General features: G+C 38.9%; 1 protein-coding gene across 1 annotated transcript in view; it reads right to left on the bottom strand.

Moving 5' to 3' along the window:
• The window catches only part of WDPCP (WD repeat containing planar cell polarity effector), a gene marked incomplete at its 3' end in the record, with an annotated part of 364337 nt that overhangs the window by 137176 nt on the left and 200490 nt on the right, over positions 1-26671 (bottom strand). The gene's annotated exons all lie outside the window — the stretch shown is intronic.

Below are 26671 nucleotides of genomic sequence, written 5' to 3'. Positions count from 1 at the left end.
TGTGAAAGTTTGATTTTAAGCTATAACACATGAGAACAAACTTCAGTTTAAATTAATTACCCCTATAGAAATTTTAAAATCCTGAGAGAAAAGCATGTCATGAACATATAATTTACTCAGGATTTTGGAATGAAAGGTCATCTTTATTTTGTCTAAATGTTGATACTTACATAGATGTAACTGTCAGCTTTTCTGACTCAAGAAGCAAGCAGATAATAACCAAGTCGTTCTCTGTTCTGTGTTTTATATTGTGAAATATAATGGTACAAAATATGAGATTTCAAATAAAATGTATCATAAATGTAGAATATTATTATTAACAGTACATAAATTTTATTAGTGAAATAGCTAATATAATTAAAATTCAAACAGAGCTTATTATTATTCCATATGAGCTGGTAGGTCCAGAACCTGAAACACTTCACAATTTCCATGCTGTGTTTGATTCCTGTTATCCCATTTCCTCCCTGGCCCTTCTTACTTGTATCTCCAGTATTTGCCTGAATCCCTTTCAACTATGGAAGATTAGAAGAAAATAGGGTTTATTTTTGTTCCAGGAAGCTGACTGATTCATTATATATTCAGTGGATGTGGTACGTAATGAGGAAGAGGACAGAGGATCAGCAAGTTGTATTACTCATCCATACATTCACTGCCAGTTTGCATTTATTCCCACTCCAATGAAACTTTTCTAGCAATAGTAATTATCCATCCTCTAATGTTCAAATTAAAGATAAGTTCTTATCTTGTGTGCCCTTTGGGCCACACCTGACCTTATTAACTTCCCCTCCTTGAAACCCTCTCTTTCCTTGCATTTGGAGATCCATTCTTGCATTTGGAGATTCATTCTTTGTTTCCTCAATTCTTAGATATCATCTTCTTAGTCTCCTTTTTAAATTCATTTTTCTATGCCTAATCCATGAAGGTTTCCCCAGTAACCTTACCCACTCTATGCCATTGATAATTATATCAATGGCTCATAAATCTCTAGGATCCATTTATTTCCTGAGCTCCAAACTCTTTATTTCCAGGCATCTCAAATTGAACATGTCTAATATGTCCATTGATACATCTGTGTGGCAACCATATATATGATTAATTGAAAAGGGAAATATGAAATTAAGGTGGACAGGTTAGGAGGTACTCTTCTTTCTGGGTGAGAGGTAATGATTAACATTATGATAAAATGAAAGAATTGGCATTGGCACCTGGCAGTACGGTCAACCAAAAATATCAAAGGGCGCTCCCAACTGAATTGCTTATAAAATATATGTTAAAGTACAACACAGGACTCTTAAAAAAAAGGAAATTTCCAAGGGTATCACACTCTCAATCAAAAAACAACCAACTAACCAAAGTCCCTCCACTGAAATTAAAGATCCCTGAGCAGAGACCAAAAATGGGGGGTGAGGGGGGTGGGGGCAGGAGGCAGAACTACTCTGGGCCATCACCCTCAGAAGACTAAGCCCTGAAAAAGTCTCAAGGTAAAGGTGCTAAGCCTGAGACTTTTGATTAAGCCATGGTCTAAAATGGTCCCAGGTTATTAGTGTCCCTAACTTGACAGAAACAATAAAAAGAAAATTCACTTCTGGATTAAAGCACTTTTGATAGAAGCCACCAGGATTGCCATAAATTAAAATAAAACAAGTATGAGTTCACAATGAAAGACCACTGAATACAAAAGAAAACAAGCTACCGTGATGGAAAATAAGAAAATAAACAACAGATTTACTTCTCAAGGGATTTCAGATGATTGAATTATTAAAGTCAGAACATAAAATAATTCAGCATAAGATGTTTAAAGAAACAGTTATGAAACCATGGAAAAAAGCATACAATAGGATACAATTTTAAAAATTACCAGGTAGATTTTTTTTTAAGAAATAAAATAAAACTTTTGGAAATGAAAAACTGAAGTTAAATAATTTGGCACAAAGAGAGAACTAGTGAAGTAAAAGAGGCATAAGTAAGGAATTATACAAAATGTACAGAGAGACAAGAGAAAAAAATATAGAGAGGTTAGTAATACAGAGAACATGGAAAAGTCTAACAGGTCTAATCAGGTGATTAAGTTAAAGGCTGAGAATTTTCCAGAGTTGATAAATGATATGAATCAATAAACAGAAGAGGGACAATATCTATCAAGCAGGATAAATTGAAAAGGATTGATAATTATGCTCATCTGTAATAGAAATGCAGAACTCCAAAAATAAAAAGATCTTAAAAACTGCCAGAGAGAAGTCAGATCATCTACAAAAGAACTACTGATACAAACTGACATCAGACCTCTCAATGCCAACAATGGGATGCAGAAGACAGTAAGCACATATCTTCAGATTACAGAGAGAAAATAAGCATTATTCTTGTATAAGGTAACAGTGGAACTTTCAACAATTAAAGAAAAATAAAGACACTTTCAGATATACAAAAACTGAGAACATTCAACAGATCTTCAGTAAAGGGACTTCTAGGGAACATAACACAGGAGAAAGGAAAATGATCCTAGAAGGAAGGTTTGAGAAGCAAGAAGGAATGGCTTTAAAAAAAAAAAAAAAAAAAAAAAAGATTTGGTTAATATACAGGTAGATACACACAGACATACATACACAATACAAATGTTTTGATATTTTTAAAATCAGAAAATTCTAATTAGATATATCATGTAAATCAGAAGTGAATTAAAGTGCTAAGGTCTTTGCTTTTTGAACTGTTGAAGATAATAGCTATTTGATTTTGGTAACTTTGCACAGCCAAATTTCAAATAGTAACAACTAAAATCAGTGTAAATTGCTTAAACGATACTACAGGTAGAGTGGTGCTCAGGGTGAGGTAATTGAAAAAGAAAAAAATTCAAGAATTATTAAAAAAAAAAAAACAAGAACAGTGAATCTATGCTAGTGCCCTGTGAAAATAGTGTCTGAGAGACACCAGGGCCAATTACCAGTATACCCACAGTGTAGGTGGGGGCAAGAGCAGTGCCGACAACAGTATAATCTGAGAGCTCACACATGGGTGAAAAGCAACACAACAGAGCACACCCAGGGGAATAGCTCCAGAGGAGGAATACTCAGTGGCTTCTCTCCCAGCGGGAGTGCTCCAATCCCATCTACCTTACACCACAGATCAGAATACAGGTAAGAAACAGATCTGGGGGCCTCTACTCCAACAACTAGGGAGTGGACCCTGCCCCTGTCAGGACAGTGACAACCACAGAGCACGTCTAATATGTCCACTGATACATCAATCTGGCAACCATATATATGATTAATTGAAATTGGAAAATGTGAAATTAAGGTGGACAGGTTAGGAGGTACTCTTTTTTCTAAGTGAGAGGAAATGATTAACATTACGATAAAATGAAAGAATTGGCATTGGCATCTGTCAGTATGGTCAACCAAAAATATCAATGGGCGTTCCCAACTGGGTTGCTTGTAAAATATAAAAGTACAACACAGGACTCTTAAAAAAAAAAAAAAAGGAAATTTCCAAGGGTACCACACTCTCAATCAAAAAATAATCAACTAACCAAAGTCCCCTGATTGAAACCAGAGTAAGGATCCCTGAGAAAAGAGCAAAAATAGGAGGAAAAAAGGCAGAACTACTCTGGACAGTAATAGAAGAATGGGATTTAGAAGACAATAGGGACATACCTTCAAATTATAGACAGAAAATAAGCATTATTCTTGTATAGAATTTGAAAAAGAATGGATACATATATATGTATGACTGAATTACTTTGCTGTACACCTGAAACTAGCACAATATTGTTAGTCAGTGATACGCCAATATAAAATATAAAGTTAAAAAGAAAAGAAAATCCTAAAGATGCTACCAGAAAACTACCAGAGCTTATCAATGACTTTGTTCAGTTGCCGGGTACAAATCTAATACACAGAAATCTCTTGCATTCCTATACATTAACAATAAAAGATCAGAAAGAGAAATTAAGGAAACAATTCCAGTTACCATCACATCAAAAAAAATAAACTACCTAGGAATAAATCTACCTAAGGAGGCAAAAGACTTCTATTCAGAAAACTATAAAACAATGATGAAAAAAATCAAAGATGAAACAAACAGATGGAAAGATGTACCATGTTCTTGAATTGGAAGAATCAATATTGTCAAAATGACTATACTATCCAAAGCAATCCACAGATGCAATGAAATCCCTAGCAAATTACCAATGACATTTCTCACAGGTTAAGAACAAAAAATGTTACAATTTGTATGGAGACACGAAAGACCCCAAATAGGCCAAGCAATCTGGAGAAACACACACACACACACACACACACACACACACACAAACCCACAAAAAACAGAGCTGGAGGCATCAGGCTCCCTGACTTCTGATTATACTACAAAGCTACAGTAATCAAGACAGTATGGTACTGGCACAAAAATGGAAATATAGATCAGTGGAACAGGATAGAAAGCCCAGAGGTAAACCCACACACCTATGGTCAACTAATCTATGGCAAAGGAAGCAAGAATATACAACGGAGAAAAGACAGTCTCTTCAAGAAGTGTTGCTGGGAAAACTGGACAGCTACATGCAAAAGAATGAAATTACAACAATTTCTAACGCCATACACACACACACAAAACTCAAAATGGACTAAAGACCTAAACATTAAGATGAGACACTATAAAACAATTAGAGAAAAACACAGGCAGAACACTCTTTGACATAAATCGCAGCAATATCTTTTTGTATCCACCTCCTAGAGCAATGAATATAAAAACAAAAATAAATAAATGGTAAGTAATTAAACTTAAAAGCTTTTGCACAGCAAAGGAAACCATCAACAAAATGAAAAGACAATCCACAGAATGGAAGAAAATATTTGCAAATGAAGCAACCAACAAGGGATTAAGCTCCAAAATATACAAATAGCTCATGTAGCTCAATATCAGATACAAAAAACAAAAAACACTATCAAAAACTGGACAGAAGATCTAAATACACATTTCTCCAAAGAAGATACAAATATGGCCAAAAAGCACATGAAAACATGCTCAATGTCACTAATTATTAGAGAAATGCAAATCAAAACTATAATGAGGTATCACCTCACACCAGTCAGAATGGCCATCAACAAAAAACCTACCAACAGTAAATGCTGCAGAGGGTGTTGAGAAAAGGGAACTCTCCTACACTGCTGGTGGGAATGTAAATTGGTACAACCATCATGGAGAACAGTACAGAGGTTTCTTAAAAAACTAAAAACAGAACTACCATTTGACCCAGCAATCCCATTCCTGGGCATATATCCAGAGAAAACCATAATTTGAAAAGATACACGCATCCCAATGTTCACTGCAGCACTGTTTACAATAGCCAAGACATGGGAGCAACCTAAATGCCATCAGCAGAGGAATGGATAAAGAAGATGTGGTATATACATACAATGGAGTATTACTCAGCCATAAAAAACAATAAAATAATGCCATTTGCAGCAACATGGATGGACCTAGAGACTGCCACACTCATAAGTCAGACAAAGTCCAATGTCATATGATATGACTTATATATGGAATCTAAAGAAAAAACAATGATACAAATGAACTTATTTAGGAAACAGAAATAGAGTCACAGATATAGAAAACAAACTTATGATTACCAGGGGCAAAAGGAGGGGCAGGGATAAATTGGGATATTGGGACTGATGTATATACACTACTATATATAAAACAGATAACTAATAAGGACCTACTGTATAGCACAGGGAGCTCTACTCAATACTCTCTAATGTCCTATATATAGGAAAAGAATCTAAAAAAGAGTGGATATATGTAGATGTATAACTGATTCACTTTACTGTACACCTGAAACATACAAAATTGCAAGTCAACTATACTGCGATAAAATTTTTAAAAAATTAAAATTAAAAAAAAAAGAAAGCAAACAAAGGCAGTACAGGAAAACAGAAAACACAAAGGAAGACAGAAATAGCTCAATATAAAAGTAATCAAATACATGGACTAATAAACTCACCAGCTTAAAGACAGATTATCAGACTGGAAAAGTAAAACCTGGTTTCATATTACTTATAAAAGCCACACCTAAATCATAAAGACAAAGAAGGTTAAAAGTAAAAGGATAGGGGCGGAGTCAAGATGGCAGCATGGGAAGATGCAGAGATCACATCTCCCCACAAATAGATGGGTTGCCGGAGGCTGGTGGGGGACCTGAGGCCCAAGGAGACCTGAGGAACCATGGAGCAACCAGGTAGGACCTGGGGGAAGTCAGGGGGCCGGGAAGGGAAGCTGGAGGGGGCTGGTGCTCCTGGGGGATGTCTGGGTGAGGGGGGAGGTTCCCGCCTGGAGAGATCCTTGGGGTCTGGGGAGATCGCGAAACCACATCAGGGTTTCTCCCACCCAGGAGGCCAGGAGGCCTGCTGGTCTCCCCAGTGGGGTCCCCACCCTCCAAGGTCCCCTCTAGGCTGCCTGGGTCCTGGGGGTGTGGGAGGGAGGCAGGAGGGGCAAGGAGGTGGAGAGGCAGACTGGTGGGGGTGGGGGCTTTGAGATCGGGGAAAGGGAAGTGAGAGGGCATTTTAACTGCCCTCTTGGCCAGAGAGGCTGGCTGGGTTCCCAGGCCTGGTCCTTCACTCTCCGGGACCCCCTCTGGTGCATGGGTCCTGGGGGCGTGGTGGGGAGGGGGATGGGGGGAGGGAGAGAGGCAGAGAGTGGGAGTGGGAAGTGATTTCTCCAGCTCAGAAGAATAGGGGAGGAGCCGCTGGGTATTTCTTCCAGGAGCGTCCTCCACCTTCCAAGGCCATTGGTCCTAGTAGTACAGGAGGGAAGCGGTGGGGGTAGAAGAAGAGAGGCAGAAGGGGACCCTCTGGGATCAGAGGATAGGGGGAGGATAGGAAGGCATTTCCACTGCCCACTGGTCCAGGAAGCCTGCTGGGCTCCCGGGCCTACTCTCCAACTCTCCAGGGTCCCCTCCCAGATGCGTTGGTCCCAGGGGTGTAAAAGCATGGCAGGGGAAGAGGAAGAGAGGCAGACCGGTGGTGGGATGTTCCATGATCAGAGGACCAGGGGAGGTGCGAAGGACCTTTTCCCTGCCCACTTGGGCCCGGCGGGCCTGCTGGGCTCTCGAGTCTGATCCCTTGGTCTCTGGGGCCCTCTCCGGCTGAGTGGGTCATACAGGCATGGGAGGGATGCAGGAGAGGGGAGGAGGAAGAGAGGCAGACACTGGTGGGGGGAACCTCACAGGACCAGAGATGACGCTGAGGGAAATCTCCCTACCCACTTGGCACTGGAAGGCATGTTGTGCCCCCAGACCTGGTCTTCAGTCCTCCAGGGGCCCCTCTAGGTCTCACTCGTCCTAGGGTTGTAGGAGGAAAGCAGGGGAGAAGAGGAGAGGTGGGTGGGGAGGGGGCCTTCTGGGACTGGAGGATCAAGGGAGCTGGGGAAGGTATTTCCCCTGCCCACTAGCCCTGGGAAGCCTGCTAGGCTCACGGACCTGATCTTTCACACTCCAGGGCCCCCTCCAGCTGCTCAGGACATAGGAGAGTGGGGGGGTGTGGAGGAGGGAGAGGAAGAGAGGCAGACAGGGACCTACAAGACTGGGAGATCTGTGGAAGTGCCGCAGGGTTTACCATAGCCCAGTTGGCCCTAGGAAGCCTGTTGGGCATCACGGTCTGGTCTCCTGGCTCCCAGTACCCCCTCCAGCTGTGAGGGTCCTAGGGGAATCAAAGGGAGGGGATGAGGAAGAAGAGAACCCAAGGCGGAGGGACCTCTGAGATTGGAGGACTAGGGGAGGTACATAGAATTTCTCCCATCAACTTGGGCTCAGGGAGCCTGCTGGGTACCTGGACCTGGTCTTTTGGCCCCAGGACCAGAGGCATTACTGGGCCCCTCTGTCTCATTGGGGCTAATGCCCATTACCCACGACCCCCAGTGCTTTTTCTAAGCGTAGGTCCTGCCCACTTCCTAACCGCCCCCCAGGCCCCCACCCTTGTCTAAGCCCCGCTCCCACAGCCAAGGCCTTTTCTGCCTTGTTTTTTGTCTTTTTTCCTTTTTCCTTTTTTCTTTTTCCTACCTCCTCACTTCACATATAGCAGTTGTTTTACCTTCCAGCTGTTGCTCCATCTATTTTTTTTAAATTTTGTCAAACACATCTGTTTCCTATTCTTATAGTATTTTTTATCTTCCTATTGTTCTGCTAGTCTCCTTTTTTTTTTTTTAAATTTTTTTGTTTTCCTGCTCCACACAGCTTGTGGGATCTTGATCCACAAGCCCAGGGTCAGGCCTGAGCTCTAGAGGCGGGGGCTCTGAGTCCAAAACATTGGACTAACAGGGAAGCCCAGTCCCCAGGGAATATTCATCAGAGTGAGGTCTCCCAGAGGTTCTCACTTAACATCAAGACCCAGCTGTACTCAACAGCCCACAAACTCCAGTGCTTGAAACCTCAGGCCAAAAACACAGTGGGAGAGGAACACATTCCAACCCATCCAAAGTGGGGGGAAAATGAGGTGACAAAAAAATATGTCACAGATGAAGGAATAAGGTAAAAATACACAAGACCAAATAAATGAAGAGGAAATACGAAAATTGCCTGAAAAAGAACTCAGAGTAATGACAGTAAAGATGATCCAAATCCTCGATAACAAAATAGAGAAAATATAAGAAGCAGTTAATAAGGACTCAGAAGAACTAAAGAGCAAACAAACAGTAATGCACAACAAAATAACCAAAAGTAAAAATGCTCTACATGGTATAAACCCCAGAATAAATGAGGCAGAACAAATAACTAAGTTAGAAGATAGAATGGGGAAAATAACTGCCACAGAGCAGGAAAAAGAAAAAAGAATAAAAGCAATGGAAGACAGTCTCAGAGACCTTGGTGATAACATTAAGCACATCAAGATTCGAATCACAGACATCCCAGAAGAAGAAAGAAAGAAAGAAAGGGTCTGAGAAAATACTGCAAGAGGTTATAGTGGAAAACTTCCCCAAAATCGGAAAAGAAATAATTAATCAAGTTCAAGAAGCACAGAGAGTCCTATACAGAATAAACCCAAGAAGCACAGAGAGTCCTATACAGAATAAACCCAAGAAGCACAGAGAGTCCTATACAGAATAAACCCAAGGAATACATATTAATCAAACTAACAAAAATTACACACAAAGAAAAAATATTAAAAGCAGCAAGAGAAAAATAACAAATAACACATAAGGGAAAACCCATAAGGATAACAACTGATCTTTCTGCAGAAACTCTGCAGGCCACAGGGAGTGACAGGATATACTGAAAATCTAAAAAGAGAAAAACCTTCAGCCAAGAATATTCTACCCAGCAAGAATCTCATTCAGATTCAACAGAGAAATCAAAAGCTTTACAGACATGCAAAAGTTAAAAGAATTCAGCACCACCAAACCAGCCTTACAAGAATTGCTAAAGGAACTTTTCTATGCAGGAAACACAAGAGAAGGAAAAGACCTACAAAAACAAACCCAAAACAATAAAGAAAATGGTAATAGGAACACACATGTCAGTAATCACCTTAAATGTAAATGGATTAAATGCTCCAACCAAAAGACACAGACAGGCTGAATGGATACAAAAACAAGACCCTTACATATGCTGCCTACAAGAAACTAACTTCAGACCAAGGGATACATATAGACTGAAAGCAAGGGGATGGAAAAAGATATTCCATGCAAATGGAAATCAAAAGAAAGCTGGAGTAGCAATATTCATATCAGACAAATTAGACTTTAAAGTAAAGACTATTAAAAGAGACAAGGAATGACACTACATCCAAGAAGAAGATATAACAATTGTAAATATCTATGCCCCCAACATAGGAGCACCTCCATACATAAGGCAAATGCTAACATCCATAAAAGGGGAAACCGACAGTAACATAATAATAGTAGGAGACTTGAACACCGCACTTACATCAATGGACAGATCATCCCAACATAAAATAAATAAAGAAACACAAGCTTTAAATGACACATTAGACCATCTCGACTTAATTGATATTTATAGGACATTCCATCCAAAAATTACAGAATACACCTGCTTCTCAAGTGCAAATGGAACATTCTCCAGGATAGACCATGTCTTGGGTCACAAATCAAGCCTTAGTAAATTCAACAAAACTGAAATCTTATCAAGCATCTTCTCTGACCACAACGCCATGAGACTAGATATCAATTACAGGAAAAGAACTGTAAAAAATACAAACACAGGCAGGCTAAACAATACGCTATTAAACAACCAAAAAATCACTAAAGAAATCAAGAGGAAATCAAAAATACCTAGAAACAAATGAGAATGAAAACACAACCACCCAAAACCTATGGGATGCAGCAAAAGCAGGTGTAAGAGGGAAGTTTATAACAATACAGTCCTACCTCAAGAAACAAGAAAAATATCAAATAAAGAACCTAAACTTACACCTAAAACAATCAGAGAAAGAAGAACAAAGAAACCCCAAAGTGAGCAGAAGGAAAGAAATCATCAAGATCAGATCAGAAATAAATGAAAAAGAAAGGAACGAAACAACAGCAAAGATCAATGAAACTAAAAGCTGGTTCTTTGAGAAGATAAACAAAATTGATAAACCATTAGCCAGACTCATCAGGAATAAGGGAAGAAGACGCAAATCAACAGAATTAGAAATGAAAAAGGAGAAGGAACAACTGACACCACAGAAATACAAAACATCATGAGAGACTACTACAAGCAACTATATGCCAATAAACTGGATAACTGGGAGGAAATGGATAAAATCTAAGAAAAATACAATCTTCCAAGACTGAACCAGGAAGAAATGAAAAACATCAACAGACCAATCACAAGTATGGAAATTGAGACTGTGATTAAAAATCTCCCAACAGGGGCTTCCTAGGTGGCGCAGTGGTTAAGAATCCGCCTGCCAATGCAGAGGTCACGGGTTCGATCCCAGCTCCAGGAAGATCCCACATGCTGCGGAGCAACTAAGCCCGTGTGCCAAAAAAAAAAAGAAATCTCCCAACAAACAAAAGCCCAGGGCCAGATGGATTCACAGGCAAATTCTGTCAAACATTTAGAGAAGAGCTAACACCTATCCTTCGCAAACTCTTGCAAAATATAGCAGAAGGAGGAACACACCCAAACTCATTCTACGAGGCCACCATCACTCTGATACCAAAACCAGGCAAAGATGTCACAAAAAGAGAACATTTCAAGCCAATATCACTGATGAATATAAATGCAAAAATCCTCAACAAAATACTAGCTAACAGAATCCAACAGCACATTAACAAGATCATACACCGTGATCAAGTGGGGTTTATCCCTGGGATGCAAGGATTCTTCAATATATGCAAATCAATCAACATGATACATCATATCAACAAATTGAAGGATAAAAACCATATGATCATCTCAATAGATGCGGGAAAAGCTTTTGACAAAATTCAACATCCATTTATGATAAAAGCTCTCCAGAAAATGGGCATAGAAGGAAATTACCTCAACATAATAAAAGCCATATATGAGAAACCAACAGCCAGCATCGTTCTAAATGGTGAAAACCTGAAAGCATTCCCTCTAAGAACAGGAACAAGACAAGGGTGTCCACTCTCACCATTATTATTCAACACAGTTTTGGAAGTGTTAGCCACAGCAATCAGAGAAGAAACAGAAATAAAAGGAATCCAGATTGGAAAAGAAGAAGTAAAATTGTCACTCTTTGCAGATGACATGATATTATACATAGAAAACCCTGAAGACTCTACCAGAAAACTGCTAGCACTAATTGATGAATTTACTAAAGCAGCAGAATACAAAATTCATGTGCAGAAATCTCTTGCATTCCTATACACTAACAACAAAAGAGCAGAAAGAGAAATTAAGGAAACTCTCCCATTTACCATTGCAACAAAAAGGATGAAATATCTAGGAATAAACCAGCCTGAGGAGGCAAAAGACCTGTATGCAGAAAACTTTAAGACACTGATGGAAGAAATCAAAGACTATACAAACATATAGAGAGACATACAATGCTCTTGGCTTGGAAGAATCAACACAGTGAAAATGACAAAGCAATTTACAGATGCAACGCAATCACTAGCAAATTACCAACGGCATTTTTCACAGAACTAGAACAAGAAATCTTGTGATTTGTATGGAAACACAAAAGACCCCGAACAGCCAAAGCAATCTGGAGAAGGAAAGACGGAGTTGGTGGAATTAGGCTTTCTGATTTCAAACTATACTACAAGGCCACAGTGATCAAGACACTATGGTACTAGCACAACAACAGAAATGCAGATCAATGGAAAAGAATCAAGAACCCAGGAGTAAACCCACACACATATGGGCACCTTATCTTTGAGAAAGCAGACAAGAATATACAATGGAAAAAAGACAGCCTCTTCAATAAGTGGTGCTGGGAAAATTGGACAGCAACATGTAAAAGAATGAAATTAGAACACTTCCTAACCCCGTACACAAAAATAAACCCAAAATGGATTAAAGACCTCAATGTAAGGCCAGACACTATAAAACTACTAGAGGAAAATATAGGCAGAACACTCTATGACATACATCAAAGCAACATCCTTTTTGACCCGCTTCCTAGAATAACGGAAATAAAATCAAGAATAGACAAAGGGGACCTAAAGAAACTTAAAAGCTTTTGCACAGTGAAAGAAACCATAAACAAGACAAGAAGGCAACCCTCAGAATGGGAGAAACTACCTGCCAACGAAGCAACAGACAAAGGATTAATCTCCAAAACATACAAGCAGCTCATGCAGCTGAATACCAAAAAAGCAAATAACCCAATCCACAAATGGGCAAAAGACCTAAATAGACATTTCTTCAAAGAAGAGATAGAGATGGCTAACAAAACATGAAAAGATGCTCAACATCACTAATCATCAGAGAAATGCAAGTCAAAGTCACAATGAGGTATCACCTCACACCTATCAGAATGGCCATCATCAAAACATTTAGAAACCATAAATATTGGAGAGGATGTGGAGAAAAGGGAACTCTCCTATACTGTTGGTGGGAATATAAGCTGGTATAGCCACTATGGAAAACAGTTTGGAGGTTCCTTAAAAAACTAAATATAGAACTACCATATGACCCAGTAATGCCACTACTGGGCATATACCCAGAGAAAATCATAATCCAAAAAGGAACATGTACTGTAATGTTCATTGCAGCACTATTTACAATAGCCAGGACATGGAAGCAACCTAAATGCCCATCAACAGATGAATGCAGAAAGATGTGGCACATATATACAATGGAATATTACTCAGCCATAAAAAAAAATGAAATTAAATGATGTGTAATGAGGCGGACAGCCCTAGAGACTGTCAGAGTGAAGTAAGCCAGAAAGAGAAAAAAAAAAATACTGTATGCTAACTCATATATATGAAACCAAAAAGAAAAAAAAAAAAAAAGGTACTGATGAACCCAGTGACAGAGCAAGAATAAAGATGCAGATGTAGAGAATGGACTTGAGGACATGCAGTTGGCAGGGGGGAGGCAAACGGGAAGCTGGGACGAAATCTGAGAGTAGCATAGACATAGATACACTACCAACTGTAAAATAGATAGTTAGTGGGAAGTTGCTGTATAACAAAGGGAGATCAACTCAATGATGGGTGATGCTTTAGAGGACCAGGGCAGGGAGGGTGGGAGAGAGTCACGGGAGGGAGGGGATATGAGGATATATGTATAAATACAGCTGATTCACTTTGGTTTACCTCAAAAACTGGTGCAAGAGTGTAAAGCAATTATATTCCAATAAAGAGCTTTAAAAGACAAAAAGTAAAAGGATAGAAGAAAACAGAAGAAAATTATTGATGAGAATGTAAAGTAATGCAGCCACCTTGGGAAAAAGTTTGGCAGTTTCTGAAAATATTAAACATAAATATGACAAATAATCACACTCAACTGTACAGCAATTCCTAGGTATCTACCCAAGAGAAATGAAACATACCCGAGAAAGAATTACACTCTTGTATACAGTGACATTATTCATAATAGCTTAAAACTAGAAACAATCCTAATATTAACGGATGAATGAACAAATTAAAATATGACATATCCAAACAATGAATCAGGTTTCAGCAATAAAAAGGAATGGATTAGCAAAACATTCATTTCCTGATTGCTACAACTCATAAGTACCTCCCCACACTCCCCTTAAGAGAGACAAGAAGATTGCATTGGGCTTTGAACAGCTAGACTGAGGATTCTCTCAAACACAACTTGAAGCAGAAGCAGCTAGAAGGCTAGATGGTAAACTGATCCTGCTGAGTCTCTCCACCTTTCACTGGGAAAAATCAGAAGTTTTGAACTTCTTGATGCCAGGGACTGTGTGTGAAAACACATACAGTGGCGAACACAAGGATCAAGATGGCAGAGCAGGAGGACGTGCGCTCACTCCCTCCTGCAAGAGCACTGGAATTACAACTAATTGCTGAACAGTCATTCACAGAAAGACACTGGATCTCACCAAAAAAGACACCCTACATCCAGAGACAAAGGAGAAGCCGCAATGAGACGGTAGGAGGGGTGCAATCACATTAAAATCAAATCCCATAAATGCTGGCTGGGTGTCTCACAAACTGGAGAACAGTTATACTGCAGAAGTCCACCCACTAAAGTGAGGGTTCTGGCTTCCCAAACTGGGAGTCCAGCAACAGGAGGAGGAATCCCCAGAGAATCAGACTTTGAAAGCCAGCGGGATTTGATTGCAGGACCTCCAAAGGACTGGGGGAAACAGACACTCCATTCTTGGAGGGCACACAAAAAAGTGTGCTCACCAGGACCCAGGGGGAAGGAGCAGTGACCCCATAGGAGACGGAACCAGACCTACCTGCTGGTGTTGGAGGGTTGCCTGCAGAGATGAGGGGGCAGCTGTAGCTCACTGAGGAGACAGGGGCACTGGCGACGGCGGTTCTGGAAAGTGCTTATTGGCGTGAACCCTCCCAGAGTCTACCATTAGCCCTACCAAAAAGCCTGTAAGCTCCAGTGCTGTGTGGCCTCAGGCAAAACGACCACAAGGGTGGGAACACAGCCCCACCCATTTGCAGACAAGCAGATTAAAGACTTACTGAGCTCTGCCCACCCAGCCCTACCCACCATCAGTCCCTCCCATCAGGAAGCATCCACGAGCCTCCTAGATAGCTTCCTCCACAAGAGGGCAGACAGCAGTATCAAGCAGTATCAGCAGTATTTCATCTTGTGGAACTAAAAACCACAGCCACAGAAAGACAGAGAAAATGAAAAAGCAGAGGACTTTGTACCAGATGAAGGGACAGGATAAAACTCCAGAAAAACAACTAAATGAAGAGGAGACAGGCACCCTTCCAGAAAAAGAATTCAGAATAATATGGTGAAGATGATCCAGGACTTTGAAAAAAGACTGGATGCAAAGATCGAAAAGTTTACCAAAGACCTAGAAGAATTAAAGAACAAACAAACAGAGATATGCAACACAATAACGGAAATGAAAAATACACTAGAAGGAACCAATAGCAGATTAACTGAGGCAGAAGGACAAATAAGTGAGCTGGAAGACAGAATGGTGAGAATCACTGATGCAGAAGAGAATAAAGAAAAAAGAATGAAAATAACTGAAGACAGCCTAACAGACCTCTGGGACGACGTTAAATGCACCAACGTGCACATTATAGGGGTCCCAGAAGGAGAAGAGAGAGAGAAAGGACCAGAGAAAATACTGGAAGAGATTATAGTTGAAAACTTCCCTAACATGGGAAAGGAAATAGCTACCCAAGTCTAGGAAGCACAGAGAGTCTCAGGCAGGATCAACCCAAGGAGAAGCACACCAAGACATACAGTAGTCAAACTGACAAAAATTAAAGACAGAGAAAAGTTATTAAAAGCCACAAGGGAAAAATGACAAACAACATACAAGGGAACTCCCATCATGTTAAGAGCTGATTTCTCAGCAGAAACTCTGCAAGCCAGAAAGGAGTGGCATGATATATTTCAAGTGATGAAAGGGAAGAACCTACAACCAAGAATACTCTACCCAGCAAGGATCTCATTCAGATTTGATGGAGAAATCAAAAGCTTTACAGATAAGCAACAGCTAAGAGAATTCAGCACCACCAAGCCAGCCCTACAACAAATGCTAAAGGATCCACTTAAATTACCAGAGATAGAGTAAGAACAAAATAAGAAAGGTTTCATGTCTCTAGGAAGATACAAAAATTCTAGACTGGTTGCATTTAATAGGCTAAAAATATACAGACTAAAGCTCTGATAGAACTAAAATAAATAATGTGCACACCAACAGATGGGAAATGTCAAGTTATTTGAATTTTTGCTAGGCCACCAGTGAAAAAATATCAGTAAAGAAATAGAAGTCTTAAACAATATAATTACATAACTGGATTTATTGGATATATAGAACTTGTCACTCATAAATTAGTGGATACACATCTTTCTCAAACACACATGGAATCCTTACAGAATTATATTATGTTATGAAACAAAAAAGCATGTCTCAATAAATTTTAAGGTATATATAATGAATCTGTCAACAATGCAGTTTTTGATAAAAAGATAAGCAATAAATCCATATGCATTTAGAAATTAAAAAGTCATTAGTCAAAGAAAAAATTATAATAGAAATTTTACAATACTTAGAAATAAATGAAAAATTTGAGCAAATCAGCCACTTGAAGGGAAATTCGTAGCCTTAAGTGCTTATATTAAGAAGTGAAGAAAGGTTATTAAAAATCTTCCAAGAAACAGAAGTCCAGGACCAGAAATTCTATCAAACATTTAGAGAGGGCTAACACCTATCCTTTTCAAATTTTTCCAAAAAATTGCAGAGGAAGGAACACTCCCAAGCTCATTCTACCAGGCCACCATCACCCTGATACCAAAACCAAACAAAGATATCACAAAAAAAGAAAATTACGGACCACTATCACTGATGAATATAGATGCAAAAATCCTCAAAAAATACTAGCAAACCAAATCGAACAACATATTAAAAGGATCATACACCATGATAAAGTGAGATTTATACCAGGGATTCAAGGATTCTTCAAAATCTGCAAATCAATCAGTGTGATACACCATATTATGAAGTTAAAGAATAAAAACCATATGATCATCCCAATAGATACAGAAAAAGCTTTTGACAAAACTCAACACCGCTTTTTGATAAAAACTCTCCATAAAGTGGGCACAGAGGGAACTTACCTCAAGATAATAAAGGCCATATATGACAAACCCACCAGCATACATCATTCTCAATGGTGAAAAACTGAAACCTTTTCCTCTAAGATTAGGAACAAGACAAAGATATCCACTCTCATCACTTCTGTTCAACATAGTTTTGGAAGTCCTAGCCATGGCAATCAGAGAACGAAAACAAATAAAAGGAATCCAAATTGGAAAAGAAGAAGTTAAACTGTCACTGTTTGCAGATGACATCATGGATAGAAAATCCTAAAGGTGCCACCAGAAAACTACTAGAGCTCATCAATGAATTTTTTCAGTTGCAGGGTACAAAATTAATGCACAGAAGTCTCTTGCACTCCTATACACTAACAATGAAAGATCAGAAAGACAAATTAATGAAACAATCCTATTCACCACTGCAACAAATAGAATAAAATACCTAGAAATAAACCTACCTAAGGAGGCAAAAGACTTGTATTCAGAAAACTATAAAACAATGAAGAAAGAAATCAAAGATGACATAAACAGATGGAGAGGTATACCATGTTCTTGAATTGGAACAATCAATATTGTCAAAATGACTACACTACCCAAAACAATCTACAGATTCAATGAAATCCCTAGCAAATTACCAATGACATTTTTCACAGATTTAGAACAAAAACTTTTACTATTTGTATGGAGACACAAAAGACTCCAAGTAGCCAAAGCTGTCTTGAGAAAAAAAAAAAACAAAAAAACAAAAAGAGCTGGAGAAATCACGCTCCCTGACTTCAGACTATACTACAAAGCTACGGTAATCAATGGCAATGCCACAAAAACAGAAATACAGATCAATGGAACAGGATAGAAAGCCCAGAGATAAACCCACACACCTATGGTCAACTAATCTATAACAAAGGAAGCAAGAATATACAATGGAGAAAAGACAGTCTCTTCAAGAAGTATTGCTGGGAGAACTGGACAGTTACATGCAGAAGAATGAAATTAGAACACTTTCTAACACCATACATACACATACACAAAAACTCAAAATGGACTAAAGACCTAAAGATAAGACCAGACAGTATAAAACTCTTAGAGGGAACCATAGGAAGAACATTCTTCAACATAAATTACAGCGAGATCTTTTTTTTTTCTTTAAGAACTTTTATTGAGATACAATTGACATACAATACACTGCATATATTTAAAGTGTACAATTTGATATTTTTTCTTATTAGTAATATATATGGCAATCGCATTCCCCCAATTCATTCCCCTCCAACCCTCCCCCACCCCAACTTTCCCCACTTGGTGTCCATATGTTTGTTCTCTACATCTGTGTCTCTATTTCTGCCTTGCAAACTGGTTGATTTGTACCATTTTTCTATATTCCACATACGTGTTAATATACGATATTTATTTTTCTCTTTCTCACTTCACTCTGTATGACAGTCTCTAGGTCCATCCACGTCTCTACAAATGTCCCAATTTTGTTCCTTTTTACAGCTGAGTAATATTCCATTGTATATGTGTACCACATTTCTTTTATCCATTCATCTGTTGATGGACATTTAGGTTGCTTCCATGTCCTGGCTATTGTAAATAGTGCTGCCATGAACACTGGAGTGCATGTGTCTTTTTGAATTATGGTGTTCTCTGGGTATATGCCCAGGAGTGGGATTGCTGGGTCATATGGTAACTCTATTTTTGGTTTTGCAAGGACCCTCCATACTGTTCTCCATAGTGGCTGTATCAATTTACATTCCCACTGACAGTGCAAAAGTGTTCCCTTTTCTCCACACCCTCTCCAGCATTTACTGTTTGTCGATTTTCTGATGACACCCATTCTCACTGGTGTGAGGTGATACCTCACTGTAGTTTTGATTTGCATTTCTCTAATAATTAGTGATGTTGAGCAGCTTTTCATGTGCCTCTTGGCCATCCATATGTCTTCTTTGGAAAAGTGCCCATTTAGGTCTTCTGCTCATTTTTTGATTGGGTTGTTTGCTTTTTGATATTGAGCTGGATTAACTGTTTATATATGTTGGAGATTAATCCTTTGTCTGTTGATTCATTTGCAAATATCTTCTCCCATTCTGAGGGTTGCCTTTTTGTCTTGCTTATAGTTTCCTTTGCTGTGCAAAAGCTTTTAAGTTTCATTAGGTCCCACTTATTTATTTTTGCTTTTATTTCCATTACTCTAGGAGGTGGGTCAAAAAAAGATCTTGCTGTGATATATGTCAAAGAGTGTTCTTCCTATGTTTTCCTCTAGGAGTTTTATAGTGTCTGGCCTTCCACTTATGTCTTTAATCCATTTTGAGTTTATTTTTGTGTATGGTGTTAGGAAGTGTTCTAATTTCATTCTCTTACATGTAGCTGTCCAGTTTTCCCAGCACCACTTATTGAAGAGGCCTTTTTTTCCAAGCAAGATCAATTGGTAAATGAACCAACTGACGTGTAAGATTTCTACATTTTACCTAAAATAGTACTATATTAATTCTAAGTAGACTGTGGAACATCACAGATATATAATGTAATCCCTAGAGCAACTAAAAAAAATGACATAAAAGAGGAGGTATAGGTAAAAAATCAAGTGAATAAATTAAAACAAAATTCTGAAAAATATTCAAAGAATCAAAAGAAAGGAAGAACAGAGGAACAAATATTAAAAGAAACAGAAAACAAATAAAATGGTAGACTGACTTTCAACAACATCAATAATTACATAAATATTAATGAGTTGAATGTTCTAATGAAAAGACAAAGATTGTTAGAATGGATTTAAAAAAAAGCAAACATATGCTGTTTATAAGAAATCCACTGTAAATACATAGACACAGTGTGAAAGTAAATGGATGGAAAACAGTGAGTATAAGAATGCTAGGATGGCTTAAAAAGGAATGAAATTCAGTTATTTGTAGTGAGGTGGATGGACCTAGAGTCTGTCATACAGAGTGAAGTAAGTCAGAAAGAGAAAAACAAATACCATATGCTAACGCATATATATGGAATCTAGAAAAATGGTACTGATGAACATAGTGACAGGGCAGGAACAAAGACACAGAAGTAGAGAATGGACTTGAGGACATGGGGGAAAGGGGAGGCTGGCATGTAGTGAGAGAGTAGCATTGAAATATACACACTACCAAAGGTAAAACAGATAGCTAGTGGGAAGCTGCTGCACAGCACAGGGAGATCAGCTTGGCATTTTGTTACAACCTAGAGTTGCAGGAAGAGGAGGGTGGGAGAGAGGCTCAAGAGGGAGGGGACATGGGGATATATGTATAAATATAACTGACTCACTTTGTTGTACAGCAGAAACTAACACAACATTGTAAAACACTCATATTTCAATAAATATGTATTAAAAAAAGAATTCTAGAATGGCTAAAATTATCAGATAGAATGGACTTCAAAACAAAGAGTAGTGTCAAAGACAGGAGGCATAAGAGGAAGACCTAACAATCATGTGTTTCCAGGGTGAGCAGCAGTTGCCTCCTGCCTCTCCCGGAGACTCTCCAAGATCAACAGGTAGGTCTGATCCAGGTTCCTAGCAGATTACTGCTTCTGTCTTGGGTCCCAGAGCATGTGAGATTTTTGTGTGTGGCCTTTAAGAGTGAAGTCTCTATTTCCCCCAGCCCTCTAGGACTCCCAAAAGTAAGCCCTTCTCGCCTTCAAAGCCAACTGCTCTGGGGGCTCATCTCCCCAGTGCAGGACCCTTGGGCTGGGAAGCCTGATGTAGGGCTTGGACTTCTCACTCCTTTGGGAGAACCTCTGCAATTGTAATTATTCTCCTGCTTGTGGGTTGCCCACTCGTGGGTATGGTACTTGACTATATCATGACTCCACTCCTCCTACCTTTCTTGTTGTGGCTCCTCCTTTATATCTTCAGTAGTATTAGATCTTTTCCAGTAAGTTCTGGTCTTTTTCATCAATGGTTGTTCTGCAAATAGGTATGACCTGGTTTGCTTGTAAGAGAAAGTGAACCCAGGGTTTTTCTATTGTCATCTTATCTGATCTCCCACAGACCAGACCGTAATGTTTAATTTCCATATGTTTGAGAATTTTCAGTTTTCCTTTCATTGATTTCTAGCATAATTTTACTGTGGTAAATAAGTATGCTTTGTGTGATTTCTGTCTTTATAAATTCATTAAGACTTGTTTTATGTTCTAACAGTGTTCTATGCTAGTGATTCTTTCATGCCCACTTTAGAAGAATGTTATTCTGCTGCTGTGTGTATAGTCCTCTACCTGTGTCTGTTAGATCTAGTCAGTGCATACTGTTGTTCAAGTCCTGTATTTCCCTACTGATCTTCTATGTAGATATGTTATGCAGTATTGAAAGTGGGTGATGAAATTTCCAACTCTCACTGTACAGCTTTCTATTCCCTTCCATTCCATCACTGTTTGCTTCATATATTTTGGATCTCTGTTGTTTTGGTGCACATGTATTTTATAAATTTATTTATTTATTTATTTTATTGGCTGTGTTGGGTCTTTTTTGCTGTGCGCAGGCTTTCTTTTTAGTTGCGGTGAGTGGGGGCTACTCTTCGCCGTGGTATGCAGGCTCCTCATTGCTGTGACTTCTCTTGTTGTGGAGCACAGGCTCTAGGCACGTGGGCTTCAGTAGTTGCAGCACAAGAGCTCAATAGTTGTGGCTCACGGGCTCTAGAGCGCAGGCTCAATAGTTGTGGCGCACAGGCTTAGTTGCTCGGCAGCATGTGGAATCATCCCAGAGCAGGGATCGAACCCGAATCCCCTGCATTGGCAGGCGGATTCTCAACCACTGCGCCACCTAGGAAGCCCTGCACATATATTTTAATTTGTTATAACTTCTTGAGTACATTGTCTCTTTAAGGATAATGCTGATTCTTTACCTCTTGTAAAACCTTTTCACTAATGTTTATTTTGTCTAATGTTAGTAAAGCCACTCCACCTCTCTTTTGCTTCAAATATATTTTTCCATCCTTTCATTTTCAATCTATTTGTGTCTTTGAGTCTACAGTGAGCCTCTTCTAGACAACATATAGTTGGGTCACATTTTTTCCACCCTTTCAATTGCTATACTTTAATTGGTGGGATTAATCCATTTTCATTTAGAGTGATTACTGATAAGGAAGCTCTTAGTTTTGCCCTTTTACTATTTATTTTCTACATCTATCTTTTTGTTTCATAATTCTTACAGTACTGCCTTCTTTTCCATATGACTCACTTTTCCTAGTGTACCATTTTGATCCTTCTCTTTTCCTCTTATCTTAGTTATTTCATTAGTGATTACCCTAAGGATTACACTTAATATCTTAAATTTATAACAATCTAAGTTTAAATTATACCAACTAAACTTTAATAGCATACAAAACTTTACTTCTGTATAGCTCCATCTGCTCCTTTATGTTATTATTGTCACAAAGTATCTGTATAAATACTTGTGCCCATTAACAGATTTATAATTTTTGTTGTATTCATTGTTTTTTAAATCAAATGGGGGAAAAAGAAGAGTTACAAACCAAAAATATAGTATTACTGGCTTTTATATTGTTATCTTTCCTTGTATTGTTTACTTCTCTGTACAGCTTTGAATTACTGCCCTTTCACAGCCTTAAGGACTCTGTTTAGTATTTCTTATAAGGCAGGTCAACTAGCAGTAAACTTCCTCAATTTTTATTTGGGAATATTTTAATTTTCCTTCATTTTTAAAGGATAGTTTTGCCACTGAAATGAACTATAGAATTCTTGGTTGATTTTTTTTCTTTATATACATCAAATGTTATCCTGCTACCTCTGCCTTCTGTGGTTTCTAATGAAAAATCAGCTGTTAATTTTATTGAGGATCTCTTCTACAAGAGCAGTTGCTTTTTGCTTGCTGCTTTCAAGATTCTCTTGATTTTTGACATTTTGATTATATGTGGTTTGATATGGATTTCTTTGAGTTGATTCTACTAGAATTTCATTGTTTTTCTTGGATATGTAGATTTCTGCCCTTAGTCTAAATTTTCTTCTCCTTCTAAGACTCCCATACTGTGTATACTTGATGGCATCCCACACGTCCTTCAGGTTCTGTTCATTTTTTTCTTATTTTTCCTCTCTGCTCCTCTCATTTGACAATTTTAATTGTCCTATTTTAACATTCACAGATTCTTTCTTCTGCCTGTTCAAATCTGCTGTTGAGCCCATCTGATGAATTTTTCATTTCAGCTATTATACTTTTCAGCTCCAAATTTTCTATTTCGTTCCCTTTAATTATTTCCATCTCTTTATTGATATTCTCTATCTGGTAAGACACCATTCTTCTGTTCTCCTTTACATCATTGTCTATCATTTCCTTTCTCTCTCTAAGCTTATGTAAGATACCTGATTTAAAGTCTTAGTCTAGTAAGCCCAATGTCTATGCTTCCCCAGCGATGCTGGGGGTTTTTTCCCCTGTGAATGGGCCATACTTTCCTGTTTCTTTGTATGCCTTTTAGTTTTTGCTGGAAATAAGATGTTTTGAATATAATAATGTGATAACTCTGGAAATTGGATTCTTCAGGTTTTACTGTTGCTGCTTTTCAGGGCAGTCATCCATTCGTTTAGTGACATCCTCAAACTATTTTTGCAAAGCGTATATTCCTTGTCATGTGTGATCATTGAAATCTGTTTCATTATCTCAGCAATCAGCCAGATATTTTTAACATCCTGACAGACTGATGCAACAGATTTTTTTTTTAATTCTAAAGCAACAAACAATTCTCTCAATCTTTGTAGATTGGCTCTGAGCTAAGGAAAGCTTTCACTGCTTAGCCAGGCTACCTACATACAATTCAGGCTCAGAATTTCATTCTTGCTTGTACAGAGCCCAAAGGTTCTCTCAGGTCTTTCATAAGCATGCATCCAGCTCTGGGCATGTGTGTTGCACCCAATTCCCTGGTATATGAGGTAGTCCTTCAAGAACTTTATTCTCCCCCAAAATCTTCTTAACCTCTTCTTTCTCAGGTCTTTCCATCTGTCTGATCCTTTCCCCACTCTCCATCCCTTGCCTGAGAGACAGCTATGCACATTACGTCATGAAATGCTTTTGACATACACAAATGCTTTCGCTAAAGATGCTGTTCCAGTCTGAGGGAGATGAAAGAAACCACAACCCTGGTCAAAATTCACGACCAGTTTTTGAGAAAAAGATCCGTCGTTGCCCTCTGGCACCAGCTAGCTGACACCAGAAATGCTGGCCCTGTCACACTGGGGAATGGTAGACAGGCAAACAAAAATGCAGCAATGCTTTCTTACCAAAAGTTAGCAAGTCTCTGTCTTTATTAAGCACTCCCCTGCTTATTGCAAGTTTTAAAAATTAGATTCTAGAGTTTTTAAACAGTTAATTTTGTCAGTTTTTGTTTGCTTAATGTTTGCTTCATTGGAGGGACTGATTCTTGGAGCTCCCTACTGTACTGTTTTCATGATGTCTCTCCCATGTCTATTTATAGACCCCAGTGTGGCATTCATGAGAATATATCTCTGAGATCTCCTGCTGAAGGGAGTGTAACTGACAGCCCCAGCTGTTCAATTTTGAAATGTGTCATTGTGTTTTTGTGTTAAGGCTACACGTCCCACAAGCTGCTCCTAGGAAATAAATGAGTGAAGTAAGGGATACTAAGGCAGTCCTATTCCTGACTGGCATCAGATTCTTTGAGTGGGCAATACTGGCTTGAGGACTCCAGAGAGCGAAACCAAACCTTCCTTTGAACTGTTCTTGGTGTGCTGGAGTGGGGGTGGAGGCTGTGGATGGGCAGTGTTTAGTAAGTAGACAGTACCGTAGACTGATGACTACTAAGTTGTATTTATGCCCCAAGGAAGCATAATGAGAGACTGAGTGCTCTTTACAGTTAATGGCTAAGTGTGACAGCCAGAAAGCCACTCGGGTAGCTTATAGAGGTGCTTATCATCTGAATCTGAATAGAATGTACAATTGACAGGTGGAAGACCTAATTGTTAAGAGTCACAGAGCTCTAGAGATGTTTGCATGTACCATCAAAGCAGGTCTGCTTTGCTAAAGTCAAGGCCCTGCTTAAGAACACCGAAGGTACAGATATCTACGATAGGTACAGCTAGATGGATGCCTTTGAGGATGTTCATAGTGCAGACCCCCTGAATCTGAGATAGCACTTCCACTGTGCTAAAAGATTCTATAGAGACCTCTCCCCACAATGCAAAAGATACTCCCTCCCCTCAGGAAATGCCCCTACTACTCTCCTGGTTGCCAGGCTGATAATGGTTAAATATCAGCACAATTTAGCTGAGAACATGCTGGATCTGATAAGCTAGGAGACCACACACTTTAAGAGTTGAAAGAATTAGCTAGCATGTGCCAGCAGAAATAGGGGAGATGGAATGTAAAACTGGATAAATAAGAATTCATTAACGTGTCTGGCACTTTTGCAGGATACTGAATTTAACATCCTATCAAGGACCCCAAAGGATGGTATAAATTGCTGCTAGAATGGCTCTCAGAAAAGGCCAATATTCAATGAAGTGGAAATGCCTCAGTGCTATGGCAAACTGCAAGGAGAAATAAAATGGACAGTGGATAAAGATGAGGATGAGTACTCTGCAACTTAGAGATGAACTGCAGCGACAGTGGATGCAGTTTAACTCACTAACCTCCCATTTCGTCTCCAATCAGTTTCCATGGAGTAGTTTCCGTGGAAAAATAGATCCATACAGACAAATGGTGGATAGTGGTAATCACAAGAATGCACCTCTCAGATCCGCAACTTGAGGAAAAAAAATACTCCAATAGCTCCAGCTGCAGTGATCTGAGATTCATTAAAGCATCTACATTGAGGCTACATTCCCCACAGGCTGCTCCCAGCCAATAAATGATACAGCAGGGATTCCTAGGAGACATGGACCTGTCCTGTCATTGTTCTCAGCCCATACAGTGAAGTCTCACTCTATGCATGCACAGGTTAGTGTTCAGACAAAGACTCAAGGTGATCGTTATGCTGATTTCTGGGGCTCTTTCTTTTCTGACTTTTCTGTTTGAGTCCAAAGCTTGGACTTTTCAAAAATTACTGCATGCTCTCTACACAACTGACTAAACCTCACTCTGTAAGTGCTAAACTAGAGCTATAAACTAATACTTAAGTGAGCATTTGTAACAATGCATCCTCCTCAACACTTAGGAGAGGCTATTCATAATTACCTTTGATGATTATCAGGATGGCATATAGTAATTAGATTGCTGGCATTATAATATTTATTAAAGATATTATTTCTGAGACCTTCTGTCAGCTATGATAAGTAAACTGTAAGAGACTGATTTTTATCGCCATTAACATAATAGTAGAAGTTATTCACTGCTCTCATATGGACACTGAAGATAACAGTATGTTGTGATATGACTACTGACATTGTAATATATAAAAAAAATGCTACAGTGAAGAATAATTCTGTGCTAGTAAATCAGCACAAAATAAATTAAAATACAAACCTCTAAATTAATGGCAGCAAATATATTTA

This window comes from Hippopotamus amphibius, chromosome 7 (genome assembly GCF_030028045.1).
Source record: "Hippopotamus amphibius kiboko isolate mHipAmp2 chromosome 7, mHipAmp2.hap2, whole genome shotgun sequence".
NCBI lineage: Eukaryota > Metazoa > Chordata > Mammalia > Artiodactyla > Hippopotamidae > Hippopotamus > Hippopotamus amphibius.
This window is presented reverse-complemented; position numbering and strand designations above follow the sequence as displayed.